Source organism: Pipistrellus hanaki, assembly GCF_964339955.1.
Source record: "Pipistrellus hanaki genome assembly, chromosome: 7".
NCBI lineage: Eukaryota > Metazoa > Chordata > Mammalia > Chiroptera > Vespertilionidae > Pipistrellus > Pipistrellus hanaki.
This window is the reverse complement of record NC_140509.1, coordinates 20963833-20980872: the sequence shown is the minus strand read 5'-3', so window position 1 is coordinate 20980872 and position 17040 is coordinate 20963833.

Genomic DNA, 17040 nt, shown 5'->3' with positions numbered 1-17040 from the left:
TAAGTCCACTGGGAATCTTTTTCTTAGGTCTGATTCACAAATGTGACTTTTTAAGTTTGATTCCCTGCTCCATCTCTCTTTTCCTCAACATGATGATGGCTGCAATGGGACTGCCACTATGAAACATACACTGTTTCACTGTTGATTGCAAATAAATCACTGACTCCATGTTTTCTTTTTGCATTTCCACTAACAAACTCTCCATAAACAAGGAGATTCCATGAACCTTAGTTCAACCTTTTGCCTATTTTATTAATGGAGCCCTTAGAGTACTGTTACCTCATAAAAGCAATATTTTCTTTATAACAAACCATCTGAAGTACATCTCCACTTGATTTGCTCTAGAATCCTATTCATTTTCCTTAACACTTACACACTCCAGGTTCTTAGTTGTTCATTTTAGCCTTGCAAGTTTTCTACTTCCCCACACATTACTAGGAGTTTGAGCTAAGATCCGGGTATAATGTCCAGTACATAGGAAGTGCTCAATGACTGTACTGAATTAACATATGCATAAATGAGCAAGAATGTACTCCAGTTAAAAGTGTGGTTCAGCATTTCAGAATTATAATTTTTAATGCCGTTTGAGCCATTACATGTTAAAACAATGAGAAAGAAATCTTGACATCTGTGACAATGTGAATTGACTCTGAGGAATAATTTAACCCATGCTAAATGAAATAGACCTAGAAAGACATATATTGCATGGTATCACTACTTCTATTTAGAATCTAAAAAAAGTCATTTGGGCAAAAATGAAAAAGGATACCAAGTCAAATTTATAAAAAATATTCCTTTATTAACTTTTGGTTGAGAAAGGATCCCAAGTTAAATTTATAAAAAATATTCCTTTATTAACTTTTGGTTGGTATATTTTCAGAAAACAACTCTGAGACCATGTGGATTCTGGCAACAGAGAGGAATTGACAGGACCACTCCAACCATAAAGACAGAAGAGAAGCAGTCCAGAGATGGAAGTTGCTGATGACACCTTACCATAATAGCAGTCAGCAGCTGTGTATCACTGCAGGTTGCCCAGGACCAAACCAGAGAGGGTTGGACCTGCATCACCACCATTTGCCCACCATCCAGAACTGAAATATCATTGCTGGCATGTACACATAAGGAACTGTTTGACATTGAAATTGGGTCTCAAAAGAACTGGTGGCCCAGAAAGAAGCTCACTACAGACTGATTCATATGCCTCTCACCATAACAATTATTGCTTGTCTCATTTTTGATTCTTATATTTCCAGTAGGACATGAGCTCACTCATCTAGGGGAAATGATGAACAACATAGACTGATGAACAAGAAAAGACCCAGAGATAAGAAGCCATGGGTCAGACTGTTGGACCTCTAAGGGAGGGTGGGGATAAAAGGGAGAGATCAACCAAAGGACTTATGTGCACATATATGAGCGTAATCAGTGGTCAAGGACAATAGGAGGGTGGGACCATAAGTGCGGGGGGATTGGAATGGGAGGTTGAGGACAAATATGTGATACCTTAATCAATAAAGAAATTAATTTTAAAAAAGGAGTGAACTACTACTGCATGTAACAACATGGACAGATCTGCTAAGACATAATGTTGAACAAAAGAAGCCAGGCACAATAGTTCTCACTCGAAATTCAAATATAGCACAAATAATCAATCTTTGGTGATAGAGTTGGCTATTTGAGGTTACTGATTGGGAAGTGTAAGAGGGAGCACTCTGTAGCAGTGTTCCGTATGTTAATCTGAGCATAGCATTGAATGAGATGTATGCTTAAGATGTATGCACATTACTGCAGATACAACATACATTAATGAACAAATATATTTAACCCATGCATGATAGGGTATGTATTGACTAAAAATGCTTGGTTCATGCTGTATTCAGGTTAATTTGCATTGTCAAAAGTAGTTTCTATTTATATTTCACTACCAGTGTGTCATCTTTCTATCCAGTTGAATCTAGGACATCTTGTTACTTGACATACTATTTCATTATGCAGTTCTGTTTTTTGGAGAAACATTTTCCAATTCTAAGCAACCTTAAGAGCACTTAAGAGTTCCAAATAATCTGAATAAACTTGCCTAAACCCTAAACCAAAGCATCACTTTGAAGTTCAAAAATCCATTTGAATGACCAAGTATTTCTGTGTCAAGGAGTGTAATTTAAATTACAGCAGAAATGACAATCAAATGCATAGTAAAGCAATGCAATAGGAGGAAAATGAATCTAATAAAATTTTCATTACTTTTTCTAGAAGTACCAGATTAAAATGATTTTGCATGCCTTCATTACTCAGATACATCTACACTCTGAAAAGCCAAGGAAACCAATAATGGCATACTTTCCTTATAAATAAGAGTGTTGTGTACCTTTTGCATTTATTTAATTGTAAATATATGCTATATAATAAAAGCCTAATATGCTAGGAGTCCTACTGTTCATTTGACTGTTTGACCAGTTGTTATGACATGCACTGACCACCAGGGACACTTTGACTGGCAGGTCAACTTGCTGCTGGGGTCCGGCCAATCAGGACTGAGTAAGATGGGCTGGACACTCCCTGGAGCCCTCCTAAGTTCCTTCCCTGGCCTCGATTGTCCACCTGTGGGGTCTCTCAGTCTTCACCCTCTTGCAATCCCTGAACCTTCATGGGATGTTGAAGAGTTAGTTTTGGTCAGATCCCCACAGGCCAAGCCAAAGGACCCCAGTGGTGCATGAATCCGTCCATCAGGCCTCTCATCTTCTATATATATAAAAGCCTAAGTTACCAGCCAACTGGCTGACTGGCCAGTAGGTATAATGCACACTGGCTACCAGGGGACTGATGCTCAACAAAGGAGTTGTCAAGGGACAGCAACTTTTCAGAGTGCCCTCTAGCACTTCAGGACCCCTCGGAGGATGTCAGACAGCCAGTTTTGGCCTGATCCCTACAGGTCAGGCTGAGGGACCACACCTGCTGGAGGGACCCTGCTCACTCTGCAGACGCCCTTAGAACCACAGTGCTACCCCATGTGCAGCCAGTCAAGGAGGGACTGTGGAAGGTTGGCTCCAGGGTGTGTCTGGCCCACTCACCCAGTCCCACCCCACTGTCAACCTTCTCATTTTCTTTCAATGTGCACAAATCCAGGGCCTCTAGTATATAGGCAAAGAAGAAGTTTAAGAAAAAAAAAATATTGAAACATATTAAGTTACAATTCATATTTTAGGAAAAAATAGTTGGTTTACTCAGTTTAGGCTACCCTAACCAAATACCACAGATTGGACAAATTTATTTTCTCATGGTTCACGAGGCTGGAAGTTTGAGATCAGGGCCCCAGCATGGTTAGATTCTCTGCCTTATATTCCTGAGCTTTTGAAGAGTAAGAGAGCTCGCTCCTTCTCTTTAGAAAGCCACCAATTCTATTAGATTAGGATCCCACCGTTATGACCTCATTTAGTTCTTAATTACCTCCTGAAAGCCCTATGTATAAATACAGCCCTATGGGGTCAGGCTTTGAACATTAATTTTAGGGGGACATAATTCAATCCATAGCAACCATCCAGCAATTAAACGTGGGAGCTCTGGAATTAGTAACCAAGTTCAAATCTCTGATCTACCACCTCATATGTAATCTTAAACTCTCTATAATATGCTTTTCTCATCTATAAATTGTATACTACTACTAACTTTATAGAACTATTGTAAAATTTAAGTGAATGAATATATGATATTCAGAACAGTGCATAAGAGATGATAATTTTTTTTAAATCAAAACATCACTGACATATAACATTGTATTCATTTTAGGTGTATAACATTGATATATGCACGTATTACTAAATGATTACCACAATAAATTTAGTTAACATCCACCTTCACATAGTTGCAAATTTATTTTTCTTGTGACGAGACCTTGTAAATTTACTCTTAGCAAGTTTTAAACAGGGTATTATTAACTATAGTCAATGTGCTATACTCACAGTATTTGTCTGCCATGTAATCAGTGTTTTAAGAATCACTGCAATGAAAGTAAGGCAGCCTTGTCAGGGAGAAAGACTTCAGAGAGAGGCAATCTTTGATGAATCCTGGGCATGGAACATTGAACTTTATGTTACTTAGCAATTTAGTTAATAAATCAAATTAAAATGGAATTGTTACAGGAAATACAGAAATGATGAACCGTAAAATAATTGGCACATAATTTTATGCCAATGATGAATAATAGGCGAAACAGAAATACATAGGCAAATAAAATAAAGTGGATTTATTTAGCATAAAGGCTTTTATTTAAGTTAATCCTACTTTAAAGATAATGAGAATTCTGGTACTTCCCCCTGACATCTCTAGGATTTTTCCATTTCCAGAAGAGAGGGAATGTCATATGGGGAACTTCACTGATCTAGAATTTATGAATGTTCTAGGACTAAGCCCTCACTTAAGAGCAGCCTCATTTGATAACCTAATTGTGCTAAGTACTTGATTGAGAATGAGAGACCACTTTTGCATAATCTTACTTTATCTCTCCTTTTGGCTTTGCAAATAAACTTCATTTAGTTTATAATGACATTATGTCATTTTTCAGTTGGATAGTTGAATACTGATTGACTAGAAGCATTATATAAGAAAGACCTGTCTGGCATCCAGAGCAGCATCCTTAAAACATTAAAGATAATTTAAAAGAAGATGTTAAAGTCATTACACTGTTGCACAGATAAGGAGACAAAATGGATCAAAGATTTCAGTGGCCTGTGATGTGCCACAATTGAATACAAAAGTAAAAAGGAAGTGGCTTACTGTATAGGTCAGTTCTATAAAGAACTATTCATTCCTTCACCTGGTGTGGCTCAGTGGTTGAGCATCAATCTATAATCAGGAGGTCAGGGTTCCATTCCTGGTCAGGGCACATGCCCAGGTTGCCTGCTTGATCCCCAGTGTGGGGCCTATAGGAGGCAGCCAATTAGTGATTCTCTCTCATCATTGATGTTTCTATCTCTGTCCCTTTCCCTTCCTCTCTGAATTTAATAAAAACATATTAAAAAATATAAAAAGAACTATTCATTGGAAAACCCTCTAATATCCAGCATATTAAGAGGTCTCCTGAGTGCCCTCAAATGGTGTTTCAGAGAAAACTTCACCATTCATTTGACCTCAGGATTGATTTCTTCATAAAGTTATATATACCCAACCTTGGGCCATGGTGGCAAAAGAACATTATCCTAGAAATTAGGGCTTAGGAGAGATGAGTAGGACAGAAAGGGAAGAGGGAAAGTTGAGGAGAAGGACTGATGGTGAGTGGAAATCTTTAATGCTAATCATTCTTACTATTTTAGAATTCATGAGTGATTTATTTTGTTTACGTGTGGTAAAATCTTTATGCTATCAACTAATTGAACTACTAGTTTATGCAGTTTCTACCTAACCAATGAGACTATGCAAAAAGAAGTTGATATACATAATGCTAAGCAGAGAATAAATATTCAAGGAAGACGTGGGTACTAATTTGATAAGCAGATACCAAGACAAATACTCTTAATAATCAAACTACCTCCCTCCACTGGTGCCTGAGGGGCATCTAACTGTGTTCCTACATATAGGATTGCAAAAGGTTGTCTATGTGCTTGAGTCACTTTTTGTAGTACAGTTCATGTTGTGACTTTGTAGTGGCCACTTCATTTGCATAGGTAGTGAGAAACTCCACAAGTGTTTAATTAGTATTTTACTACAGGTGTGATTGAGATTGGGGCTTATCAAAGGTATACTACATCAGTAGTTAATTATAGAAATAGCATGGCTTTAAACAAAACATTCGTAGCAGTGTTGGAGTTATTTTGCTAGTGGGCTTATCACCCTAACAATTCTAGCACTAAAGTCCAGTCCTTGAAAGATATTTACTTTTTAAGAACATTCATTAACCTTAATTGTAACATATAGATCAAACAGCTTGCTTTAATTAATGGCTTAATATAAAAACATTAATTAGGTATTAACTCCCAAGAAAGCAATTTATATTTGAAGTAAAATTGCTCACAGCCTATCTTTTTATAATAGACCTTTTAATTTTAATTAACTGAGACTTTCAGTTACATACCAAAGGATTTAAAAAATTGGTCTTTCAATTTTTAAATATGAAGGAATTTTAAGGGTCAAAAACAACCCTTGTGAAACTCTGTGCTTTAGAGAGTTATGCTATTTCAAAATACTTTTACATTTGCCCAAAAATAATTTTGCTCCTTAACACCACTTATTCTACATAAATATTTCTTTTTTAAAAAAAAAAAAACAACAGATTTTTATTTTATTATATAAAATATAATTAAGCAGAAATTTTATCAAAACTGTCAAGTGGATTTGGCATATAGAAATGAAAAGCCTTTTGAGGAAAAGAGGTGTTAATATAAATTAGTAATCTATAATTTGCAGAATACTCTATTTTATATTGCAGTAGTCTGCAATAAAATATTTCCTGCTTAAATCCAACATTTAGAAAACAAATCGCTTTATCCTCAAAATTATTTGGCTTTGCTGGAAGTAAAATTATTTTACTATGTGATATAATTTTTAATAGGCATTATATATATATACACATATATATATATATATGTATATATATATACACATATGCACTCAGTGCTATATATTTGACATATGCTCATCTTGCCCAGTCTTCAATCAGTTTTGAAATTACTGCAAAGTGGTTATCCATGCAGCTCTGGGCTCTGGCTGCCTGGGATTGACTCTTGGTACCCCATGGAACTAGCTACAACAGGGTGCAAGTTATTTATTTCGTTTTCTAACTGTAAAATGTGATGTATCAGTTATCTATTGCTATGTAACAAGTTGCCACCAACCTAGTGCTGTCCATCAGATTCCATCCTCTTCCAGAGTTGGGACTCCTCCCCAAAGTTGTTGGCAGACTTCAGTTTCTTGCGGGTGTAAAACTGAACCCTCAGCTCCGAAGGCTGTGTTGTTAACAAATGGCTCCTAGCTTCAAGGCAAGTGGGAAAGTGCCCGCCTCCTTCCAATCTCTTCCCTCAGGGCTCAGCTGATGAAGGCAGGCCTACCCGGAATAGTCTCCCTTTTGATTAACTCAGTGTCCGCTGATTAGAGAACTTAATTTGACCTGCAAAATCCCTCCACCTTTGCCATGTTAATTGGTTAAACGCTAGCCATAGGCTCCACCTGTACTCAGAGGGTGGGGATTACACAACAACGTGGATGCCAGAAGAAGGGAATTCCGGGAATATGGAATTCTGCCTTCCACATTGGAATCATAACAGTGCATGCATCCTTAGGTGGATTTTTAAAAAGATTTATTTGTGTAAAGTACTTAGAATAGTGCATAACACACAGTAAGTATTATTCATTCCTTTTTTTAGGTGGAGAGTCATTTCTGCAGAAGGGACTAAAATGGTGGTGTTCCTGGGGAAGAATTGAAGTGGACCTGTAAGTGGTAGGTTGTAAGGGAACCTCATGTGTCCATTGTGCTCCATTTATATCCTCATGGTAAGTGTGTTCTGCTAGTTCACATGTAGAACTAATGGAACCAAGTGACAAATCTCCATAGAACCAGTACCATGTACTATAAATATCCCGTGGTCTAACATACTTCAACATTAAATGTCTGCCTTACTGATTATTGAAATGCTAAGTGAAAGTTCAGAAGTGGTAGGTAGGCTGTTATGAGTTGTCCTACAATCTCCACCGTGGGGTGCAGCTACAGTGCTTGGACAGGTTCAAGCTTTGGACTGACTAGAGGGCACAGTCCTCTCATGGCCACACTCAAATCCTAGCTTAGAGGGCAGAGCCCTCCAGCACAATGATAGCCAACAGTTGCAGTTGTAAGCTTGCACGTACGGTCCGAACACATGGCCTCACATGCCTAAGTGATACGAAGCTTGATCAGGTGCATGTAATTGAGTAGGATTGATACCCAGGAGAATGTTGTAAACATCTTGACCACGCCCTTACTTTGCCTAGTGGCATCTGCTATAAAATAAAGTCACGGCTTGTAGTCCATGGTGCTGTCTCTCAGGAAGCAGCATCCCACTGAGACCCAGCTTTCATTCTCTTGTCTATCTTTTCTAAGCCTCTCAGGCGCCCCCACTCAGGGTCACTGAACCTGGCTGAGCTGGTGTGGCACATAAGGTGCCCTGGTGCTGAGTGTGCCATGGTAGGGCCGGCTCACCACATTCCACATTTCTGTTCTCTTCATTGCTTTTTTGTAGGGTCCAGATAGACTTTCTAAAGAAATAGCTTCTACTCCTATAAATGGCAAACAGAACTTCATTACCCCAAGAAAGTATATTTTAAAATATTTCTGATGATCTTGCCCTTTCCCATGTTCTCCACATCCCACAGAAATATCTTCTAATCTTCCACAGAAAAGCTTCATTTAACTAGGATAGACTATGTTAGTGCTATTCCAGTTATTTTTACTTGGGGGAAAAAGAAAAAGCTTATTTCCTCTATATGAAGCTTCAGGCAGAAGTGATGTGTAAAGGGCGGGGGGGGGGGGGGGGGGAGGGGGGGGGGAGGAGAAGATGCTATCCTGACACATTAATTTAGGGTAAATGAAAATTTTGTTTTCCTGAACATGCTAGAAAAAGATAACTATTCCACTCCACTTTACTTAGCTCTCCTTTCAGTCCCTGGAGAACTCAGAGGAAGCCAGGGGGATGCCCAAACACAGTTCCCATTATTTTTAATAAGTCACTAATAGATCTGCAGTTTTCTCCTTCATTCTCAGAAAACCCCAGTGGAAAAAGGTTATTCTTAAAAATAGATTGCAGAATCCAATGATTCCAAAATGTAATTAAATAGAATATACATATTTTTGTTTGTTTATTTTGATGAGTCATTCACATTTTAGCTGGGTTTATAAAATGTTTTATGGAAACTTTGAGTATTCTCATTTCAATAAGTAACACTAAAACCACTCATTATGTGCTTTCTTTGGTATGTAAGTATATAAGTGGTCACTCCCTATCACATTCTGAGAGGCTTCCCTTTCTAAGATTACTTGAGGAATAATTTGTTTGCATATGTTGAATTGGTTGGTTTCATACATCAATGAAATGATTATTAATAAGTTCAGTTTTAAATTAAAAACAGACAAATATGTTAATTAACATGACAAAGGGAAACTATTTTGTTCATTGTTATTTTCTCCTTTTTCATTTAATTTTGTAGTACTTCTTAAGTTATCTCAGCTTTTTAAATCATTCCAGTTTTTTCCCCATTATTTAATATCCACCAACAGTTTCAGTTTTATTTCTTGATTGTTCAATTTTATTGATAAAATTCTTGATTTGACTGTTTATGGATGTAAATAATATTTTAAAAGAAAGAATTTGCCATAGCTAGTTTGGCTCAATGGATAGAGCATTGGCCTGTGGACTGATGGGTCCACTCTATCCCATATTTACCATTTCTCACCCATTCTCTTACGTGTAAAATTTATATTGTCTCAGTTTTTTTAACTTAAAATGCTAATTCCATTGAAAAGCATGTCTCAAATGAGAAATCCAATTTGATTTTTTTTGACAGGTAGTTACACACAAATTTTGTTAATGTCTTCCTGAAATACTTAGTCACACACACAATTTGAAAGCAGAACCCCACATTAACAGGGGCTGATCAGCCCTGGCTAGTTTGGCTCAGTGGTTAGCGTGTCAGCCTGTGGACTGAAGAGTCTGGGTTTGATTCCAATCAGGGCACATGCCTGGGTTGTGGCTCCATCCTCAGGAGGCAGCCAATCAATTCATTCTTTCTTATCATTGATGTGTCTATCTCTTTTTCCCTCTTCATTTTTCTCTGAAATCAATAAAAATATATTAAAAAGCCCTAGCTGGTTTGGCTCAGTGGATAGAGCACAGCCTGCAGACTGAAGTGTCCTAGGTTCAATTCCGGTCAAGGGCACATGCCCGGGGTTGCAGGCTCCATCCCTAGTGGGGGAGGAGGGGGAGGCATGCAGAAGGCAGCCAATCAATGATTCTTTCTCATCATTAACATTTCTCTCTCTCTCTCTCTCTCTCTCTCTCTCTCTCTCTCTCTCTCTCTGAAATCACTAAAGATATATATATATATATATATATATACACACACACACACACTAATAAAAGATAAGCCTGCAAATTGACTGTACCTTTCTGATGCCCACCTACCAATCAGGAGTGAGTATGCAAATTAAATTGCTTTAAAATGTTTTGAAAGATTCTGTCTGCTTTCCTTTTTTGAATTCTTATTAAATAACCAAAATAAAAGGCAGACATTTTTTTCACCTCATGACTTCATATTTAAGGCAACAGTGAACTCTTCTCTTTTTTATACTTAAATCTATCTTCTCTTCTTGAACCACTGAAAAATAAAAATGCTTGTGGGAAAGAAAAACACAAAAACAAAGAGAATGAACTTGGTGGGAAGGTGATTGGAATTGTCACATTGCTTACTGGGAATCATAGTTCCTGTAGTGCAAGGTAGACTTGGCAGAAAGAGAAAAAGTCCCCCAATGCAGGGCATTCTGAGAATTAAAGTTATTCATATCTTTATTTATTTGTTCCCAGTGCAGCATGGTTCCTGGAAGGCCCGATGTTAATCCAACATAGATGCCAAAGAAGAAAGTCATTGGGACACAGGGAATTGGCTGAGCCAGCAATTCCCCAAGTGTATATGTTCTAAATAACTACCATACACAGTAAATATTGCACAAAATAATCAAATATAGTGCAAGATTCTGTGCTCAAGTGACTAAAATTAGGTTAATTTTTAATTCAAGATTTATTAATTTATATTACACTAATGTTTGTCCTCATGTAGGCCATGGAGGCAGCAAGCTGCGTAGCTTGCAGCATTTACAAAGCAGTGTACCATAAATGGCACGCCTTCCCACATTTTGTGGGACTAGAAATTCCCCAAAGAGGGAATTTGAAACAATATAATTTGAAGCTATATATATGTCAACCTACCCTTAGTCTGTAAATGTGAAAATCTAGACAAGTCAGACTACCTAAAAATAATGTTCGATATAAGTGTGAGTTAAATGAAACAGACAAGCCTTGCTAAATGAGGCAGCCTTGGAACAAAATACGTGTTTTCGTGGCCTGTAGCATCTCTTTTGGTACCACTATCTTCTCACTAAGAACTGGCCAACTCTTTCCCAGCAGACTTGTTGGTCCCCTCTATTCCTGGCTTCAAATTCAAGATGAACCTTTTTGTGTAACTTAATTAGCATACATATTGGGCAGAGCTCTTAGGGCCTTGTGGTTTCTCTGTTTTCTGACATCTGTGTGGGGTCACCTCTGGCACAAGGGCCAACCCAATTAGAGTGCAACTTAGCATATTGTGTTTTCCTGACCAAGGGTATTGTTGGAGCAGGACCAAAACCCTGATGGACTATTGCATAATTATGGAATAAAATCACATAATTAAGGGATGGGGATCATCATTCTGAAAATAGGAGAAGCATATCTCCAAAAGAAGCCAAGATAAATATAGAAAAACATTAGGCAATCTCAATAGATTCCAGAAGCCCTTATTTATTGGTCAAAGCAGAAATCCTTAAAAAGTGAAAATGTCAAAACAAGGATAAATCAGGAGGAGTGAAAGAGAGGAATAAAAAAAAAAAAATCCACAATAGGATAATTCAAATATACTAATAAGGAGTAAAAAGCAGAATTAATGTTTTAGAAATTTAAATACTTGATTTGGAAGTCAAAAGCACAAAATGATGAATACAGAAAAAGATTATATTTATTAGGTAAGATAAAAAACACTGGCTTAAGTCCAAGCTCTCTCAAATCCTCCTTACCCTCTGGGATTCATTGTGGGTTACTAGAATCTTTTCTGTATGTTGTGCTTACTGAAAATGTTCCTGAGGGTGAGCATTACCATAGGAAAGCCAGTGCTATATTTATCACAGAAGGTATATAGATGTCAAATGTAATGGTGTTGGGCCTAAAAAGATTTTTTTAAATCCTGTTTTTCACTTCTCTATTAGCATTATAATGCTACCAGAAAGAAAAGAATCTGACAGCTACATTATGGATTTATGCAAATCCCTAACCTAACATATAACTTTTTATGCCACACCTGATATTTTTTTAAAAAGTAATATATTGGGGTGACATTGGTTAATAATAATTTTTAGGTTTCAAGTGTACAATTCTATAGTACATCATCTGTATATGTTACTGTGCTGACCATCCATAGACAAGTCTCCTTCAGCCTGCTTTTTTTTCTGTATACCAAATATACCAGTGCATAGAGATAAGCCAAGTTTCTTTTTGTTCCACATTGCAATCTCCAAATTTCTTTTAGTTTTTTTTTCCTTTCACAAATCTCATCCTCTCTGTAAAGCATTTTTTACAATTCTGCCATTTACTGCCTTTCTTTATGTGTCATCTATATATATTTTTGTACAAGGCAGCATCTCCCTCTACACTGGTATTTCTGCAATTATTCTTCCTTTTTTTTAATCTATAATGGAATACGTTTCATTTATTTTCTTTATTTAATTTTCTTAAATAATAGCTTACATTGCATATTATTTCATATTAGTTCCTGGTGTAGAGCATTGTGCTTTACGAAGTGTTTTCCCCATTATTTCCAGTATCCACTAGCATCATACACAGTTCTTACGAAATTACTGACTCTATTTCCTATGCTGTACTTTATGCAATTATTCTTGATGGTATTAAAATACATTTGGGTGATTTCTTTGGCCTTATACTTCATTGGCCTTTCAAGCACCAGTGAATTTTTTCTTTTAAATCTCACATTGGCCAAGCACATGGTCATACCATGGATTTTGTTATAGTGACAACTGCCCCAAATTCAAAATCACAGTAAGTATCTAATTTACTCATGAGCACCTTTAATTCTTTCAGTTTACTCAACTTAGAATCTCCAAGCCATCAATCCTTCAAGAACAATGATAGCTCCAACCCATTAACCCAACTACAGGTTGAGCCTGGCTTTTAAAATTTTGTTTTAACTTATTGCGGTGACATTGTTTAATAATACCCCTCATGCTTCCACTCAAATGTTACCTTCGTAAAGAGAATTTGTCTCAGTAAAATTGACCACCCTCTTCCTCTTCTCTCATCAGTACTTTCAATCAACTTACCCTGTTTTTACCCCCTTTTTCATTGTCCATCTCTTCCTGATAGGATGATTGTAAGATCCACTAAAATAAGGATCTCTTTTATCATGCACACTATGACATTTCCAACAGCTAGAAGAACAGGGTCATGTACAGAATGGTTAATACTCAATGAGAAGCCAGAAAAATTAGAATACCAATATACAATTTAAAAAAGTTTTGAAACGAAATCTTTGGACTGGAACATGTGCTATTTTCCTGGGCTGGTTCCTGGGCTCTTTGTCTGTGGGAGTCGAAGAATGAATCCACAGATGGGAGATGGTACATCAAAGGTGGAAATTGAAGAACAAATACAGACTCTCGCTTAGGGAAGGGAAAAGAATTTCACAGCACAGACACCACCTGGGGAAGCGGGAAGAGAGAGTCCCACCCAGTCCCTGTTTCCATAGCTTATAAAGGCTGCAGATCTTTGTGCCTTGATATCTCTTCTGAATGGTCACTATTCCTTGGACTGGTTACTATAGTAACTTCTGACCTCAAAGGTCCCATGTGAGGTTTTCCTATTCTCTTTGGGCTTTCTTCTCCTCTGGATGAGGAGCTTCCTTCTCTTTATTTTGTAAATATAGACCTTTTGCTGTTCCCAGCTCCCTCATTCTATGGAAATGTACCTTCTGCTGCTCTGCAGCCCTGTGCTTCTGCCATGGTCCCCTTAATTTTTAAATTTTTCTAAACCTGCCTTTTTCAACCCTAAAAATTCCTGGGTTAGTTTCAGGGCTGAAAATGATCTGCATGTTCAGATTTAAAATGCACAGATATGTAAGAAACATTCTTGATATATTCAGAACAAATTTTTGAAGGTGTTGCCAATAAGAATAAAGACATGCTTTTCTCAGTCTTTCAGCTGTAAGAATACAAAGGAGCCCAAGGACAGTAGCCAAGCATCCATCTTATATAAAAACTGCTATTTGAAATTTTAACCCTGCTATTTTGGCTTTTGTAAATGCTTGCTTGCTTAAATAATAAGGAAAATAAGACTACTTCCATTCCAGAAAAGCCATAAACCTTCTCTGGATGAAGTTATGAGGTCTCAGAGCCCCAGCACATAGGGCTCTTTAAGAAATTGCAAAGGGGACTGGAAAACCCTTATTTGGGAGATAAAGGAGCTCCAAAGGTATAAATACAGGAAACTTCCTCTGTGACTTTGCCCAGAATTTGAAAGGCATTTTTCTCTGGGCTAGTGTGTTATAATAATAAAAAGTGACTCCATTTTTCTAAGCATTGCTTGGTTCTTCTTTGGTCTTCTCCAACAGTAGAATGACAGAAAAGGATGGCTGCTGCTTCACGAAGTTCATAACCAGTTTAATTTGCTTCCATATGGAATGCTACCAAAAGACTCTCAGCTATGTTATGGTTTAGGAAGGTTACCATCAACTCCCTGTGGATTAAAATAAAACAAAGTAATACAAAAATATAAGTAGAAAATAAAAAATATTTTAAACAAACGAATAAGGAATGAATAAAAGACTAGAAACCAAAAATAAATAGGCTTTTTTTTTTTTTTAACTTCAGAGCTCAGTTGAACCACATGTTATTGGTGCATTTTATAAACTCACAAAATCTGGCTCAGAGGGCTTACATTATCATCTTATCCTACAACTTCTTTTGCATACCAGGAATTATGTATCTCATTCTACATATTTAGATTTCAAAGGAATTATCATGACTACCATAATAACCAATTAAAACAGAAATTGGCTCCATTCAGTTTTACATATTATCATTGTGATTGTGCTGGGAGGGTTGTAGAGTCAAATCTCTCTCCCTCCCTCCCTGCACATAGGAAGAGAGCCACAGGACTTCGAAATGGCAATTTTCATTACCTAAAACATAGGTTATACTTTTATTATCTTTGAAAGGTCTCAAACACCCAGTTATTTTAATTTGGAAAGACTAATAAACCATTCTATGCCAGATGTTATCTGTCACCAACCAGCCTTTCTGTATGTCACCTGCTATGTATTTGACTATGAATGTTCCTTCTTTAACAATACGAAGTGCAAAAGGATCTCAGCTGTGTTAAATAGATATCAAGACAAAAAGGCTACAAGGGAATTAGTTAAAACATTAGTGTTACTGCTGAGTAACAAGATTATATATGCTTTTCCGCTTTACATGCTTCTGAATTTTTATATTCTGTGACTAGCCTAGTGCCTGATCAGTTGGAAACCTTTATATATAGTATAACATTATATATACTATTGATCATAATTAGGTAGAAAAATGCAGAAAATTGAGAGAAAACAAACTACAGTATTAATGGAAGTCATCTAAGGTTGTATTAAAAAAAAGTGCTCATTTTTCTTCCTTTTAATCTAATATTTTTACTATTTTTTTTCAAAATGAACATGTGTTAACTTTATAATAGGAATGAATAAACCTTGATTTTAAAATTCATGTCTTCCTTAGAAAAGTTAACATAACAAGCTGTAATCAGCTGCTTTATATTCCAGTGTGAACAAAGAAACAGCATGGGATTAATAAGAGTGAGGGAGGGGAAGTAAGGAGACAAAGGATATTAAAACACAGGGAGTTTCTGTAAAGTAGGGGTGGGGATACAGAAAGAACTGTATGCCTAAGCGACCGAACAACCAGTTGACCAGTCACTATGACACACACTGACTATTCGGGAGCCAACACTCAATGCAGGAGCTTCCCCCTGGTGGTCAGTGTGTTTCCACAGGAGGAGCACTGATCAACCAGAAGCTGGGCTCATGGGCTCATGGGCTCATGGGCTCATGGCTGGCAAGCGCAGTAGCAGTGGGGAGAGCTTCTCCCATCTCTGCAATAGTGAGCAGATGGGTGGTAAGGAGAAAGGACTCTCGGACTGCAAGAGGGCACAGGCCGGGCTGCGGGACTCCCCTCCCAGTGCACAAATTCCATGCACCAGGCCTCTAGTAATAACTATTTTCCTAAGATACTTTTCTTTACATATTTTTAAACGCAGTTGAGCTATTTACCTGCTTAAGACTGCCTCTGAATAAGTCAAAACAACTTAAACTACTACATTGTCAGATTGATACTTTTGACATTAGAGGTAGATTTTACAACAATTCATTATTTCATTCATCCATTCTTTCAATTATTTATTTACAATCTACTACTAGGCATTGGAGTACAACACTGAACCAGACAGATGTCTTTTATTTTTTTAAATATTTTTATTGATTTGAGATAAGAAGGGAGGTGTGGGGGAAAAGGGGGAAGGGAGAGAAAGAGAGAGAGAGGTGAATAAGAAACATTAATCTGTTGCCTACCCTATGAACCTCAATGAGGGATTGAATTCATGAGCTAGGTATGTGCCCTGACTGGAATCAAACCTGAAACCTTTTGGGGCACCAGATAATGCTCTGTTGTAGAAAAAAATATAGAAATGTTTTGTTTTGTTTTTAATATATTTTATTGATTTTCCACAGAGAGGAAGGAAGAGGGATAGAGAGCTAGAAACGTCAATGAGAGAGAAACATTGACCAGCTGCCTCTTGCACACCCCCTACTGGGGATGTGCCCGCAACCAATGTAAATGCCCTTGACCGGAATCGAACCTGGGACCCTTCAGTCCACAGACCAACGCTCTACCACTGAGCCAAACCGGTTTCGACTATAAATGTTTAAAAATGCTTAAAGAATGTGAGAAAAATTAAAAATGTTTGAGTTAACTTCCCTTAAAACTTAAAGTCTGGTATTAAAGATACATTCCCCACTGCCCTGAAGATCGTGTACCCCGGAGATAAGGATTTGAACTGACACAGAGTGACTTGTGTCAAGAGAAACACTTGCCTGAGTGATGTACTCTCCTTAGCCCCCTCGCCATGTTTAAGATTAACATACGTACATTGATGTAAATCACTGATAGCCACGTGGGCTGTTGATGGTATGAACAAGCCTTAAATATAGACCCCTGCC